General features: G+C 36.9%; 1 non-coding gene across 1 annotated transcript; it reads right to left on the reverse strand.

The window, feature by feature from the left end:
- Window positions 1–1,452: 1,452 nt before the first annotated feature.
- On the reverse strand, window positions 1,453–1,560 carry LOC143660447 (U6 spliceosomal RNA). The gene has a single exon (XR_013164048.1). It is a non-coding gene; the product is annotated as a U6 spliceosomal RNA (small nuclear RNA).
- Between the last annotated feature and the right edge of the window lie 1,473 nt (window positions 1,561–3,033).

A 3,033-nucleotide genomic window follows, 5' to 3' on the forward strand; every position in this document is an offset into this window, starting at 1 on the left:
CCTTACCCTTTTCACCCACCATTTGCCCCCGAAGACATGGCCACAGCCCGGAGCTGCCCAACACAACAGGCGTGTAAGACGTTGAGAGACCCTGGCTAGAGGGTCTCTCTGGCTAGAGTCTCCAGGAGAACCGGCTGCTGTTGTCTTGAGACTACAGAAATGAACCTCAATTATTTCTTCTCTTTTCCCTCCTGCTGCTGTGTGCTGGTGGCACCAGCAGCAGAGAACTGTGTGATGGCACAATAGGCTTAAACTCTGGGAAAAATCCATCTTTCTAATCAGAGAAACCAGAGAAAGGAGCCTGTGGGAGCTAAAGAGCGTGTGTGTGTGAAATCCCCTCAAGGAGGGGCTGAAGGAAGCCTCGAATTCGGAGGTCAGTCCCACCTCAAGCTGTACAAAGATGAAGCAGACAAAAGAAGCATAAGGAAGCCTTTGGAAACTGAACAAATATTGAAACCAATTATCACACAGACTTTTAAAAAAATATATGATGGGCGGGCCACGGTGGCTCAGCAGGCAAGAATGCTTGCCTGCCATGCCAGAGGACCCAGGTTTGATTCCCGGTGCCTGCCCATGTAAAAAAAAAAAAAAAAAAAAATATATATATATATATATATATATAAGTATATATATGATAACATATATACAATACAAAATTTCCCATTTTAACCAAATTCATTTGTGCAATTCAGGGCTATTAATTACTTTTACAATATTGTACTCTCATCGCTATCATCCATTACCAAAACTTTTCCATTACCCCGAACAGAAATCCTTACCCATTAAGCAATAACCCCGTTCTTGACCCCTTGTTCCTCTGCTCCCTGTCCGATGGTAACCTGTAATCTCTCTTGCATCTCTATGAATTTTCTTATTTTAGGGATTTCATATAATGAAATCATTTGTGTGTCCTTGTCTGGCTTATTTCACTCCATATCTTCAAGGGTCACCTATGTTGTCTTTTTAAGATTGAATAATATTCCACCGTGTGGATATACCACGTTTTATTTCTCCATCCAGCTGTTGGATGCGTGAGTTGCTTCCACCTGTTAACTATAGTGACTAATACTGCTAGGGACTCAGTGTACAAATACCTGTTTGACTCCGTTTTCAATTTCATTAGTTATAATCTAAAAACTGGTTATTTTTGTCTCCTTTTTCTTTTGTAATAATAGCCACCCTAGCGGTGTGAAGAGGTAACTTGTGGTTTTGATCTGCATTTCACTAATGATTAAAGCCTAAAATTGGGACTGCCAGGCCATGTGGTAATTCTATGTTTAAATTTCCAAGAAACTACCCAACTATTTTCCACAGTAGTGGCCCTATTTTCCATTCCCATTGGCAATGTACAAGGATTCCTATTTCTCCCCATCCTTGATAAAACTTATTTTCCATTATTTTAACAGTAGCCATCCTAGTGGATATGAAGTGACATCTCATCGTGTGTATTTTTTAAATGTGGACCACTTCCCACGAATTTGTGAGTCATCCCTGCACAGGGGCCATGCTAATTTTCTCTGTATGTTCCAATTTTAGTATATATGCTGCCAAAGGGAGTACCTACTGTGGTTTTGATTTATATTTCCCTAGTGGCTAATGATATTGAGCATCTTTTCATGGGTTTATTGGCCATTTATGTTTCTTCTTTAGAAAATTGCCTATTCACGTATTTTGCCCATTTTTATATTGGGTTACTTTTGGTTGTTGAGTAGTCATTCCAACCATTTTTTTTTTCCTGACAGACCTGCCTAGCTACACCCCACAATCATTTAAACCATTTACTTGCCATTAATCTATCAATATATTTATCTCCTACTGATTTTGTTTCTCTGGTTGAACCCTGACTGAAACAAAAGAGGATCAAATTGATTGAAAAGAATGGTAAGGATTCTAAGCTTCCATCCACATTTACTAAGGCTATATGTTCATTTATTCAGTATTTATTGAGTGGCTACCAGCTGCTTTTCACACTTCTAGTTACTGGGGTTCTAGGATTGAAAAAAAAATAAAGTTTCTTTGCTGTGGTATTTACAATAGCAACAATAACATTTATTGACTGCTTACAGTATGAAAGACTCTGAAACTACATGTAAGGGGTAAGAAGGTGTACCTTCTGTCTTGGAGCTTCTAATCAGCCCGTGAATATTTGAATTGGTATGGAGGAGAAGTGAAATGGGCATGATGTTTATTAGTAGGAATGCACAGATTCTAAACAAGAGACAAAATTAAGTATTCTGGAAACCCAAAGAGCTATTAGGTATTATATCTTTTTTTCTATAAAGCATTTTGTTCACACACCATACAGTCCATTCAAAGTGTACATCAATATTTCTCAGTATAACGACATAGTTGTGCATTTATCAACAGATTCGATTTTAGAACATTTTCATTGCCCCTAAAAGAAAAGTCCTAAACCCCTTATACCATCGTATTATTGACACTTAGCATTTGTGAGGTACCCTTGTTACAACTGAGGAAAGAATATTATACTATTACTGTTAACTGTAGTTCATAATTTGCATTAGTTGTATTATTTTCCCATATAGCACTCTATTATTAACAGCTTATAATAATGACATACATTTGTTCTAGTGGCATACACAATCCTAAACTTCCCCTTTCAACAACAATTACACACAGGATTTAACACTGTTAATTACACTCACAATAATGCGTTACAATCACCACCATCCATTCCCAAACATTTACAATCAATCTTATTAAAAATTCTGTGAAGATATTTTAACCTTTAAATTTTTTTATTGCTACAACATACAAACACATACATTCTTTTTGTGTGTGTGAATTTTACTCCATAATTATTATTTTTTTAACATGCAAACATTCCACACATGGCATTCAATTAATGGCTCACAATGTCATCACATAGTTGTGTATTCATCACCATGATCATTTTTTAGAACATTTGCATCACTCCAGAAAAAGAAATAAGAAAAAAGAAAAAAATCATGCATCCCATAACCCCTTACCCCTCCCTCTCATTGACCACTAGTGTTTCCATCTATCCAATAT

The sequence above is a fragment of the Tamandua tetradactyla genome, chromosome 16, assembly GCF_023851605.1.
Source record: "Tamandua tetradactyla isolate mTamTet1 chromosome 16, mTamTet1.pri, whole genome shotgun sequence".
Taxonomy (NCBI): Eukaryota; Metazoa; Chordata; class Mammalia; order Pilosa; family Myrmecophagidae; genus Tamandua; species Tamandua tetradactyla.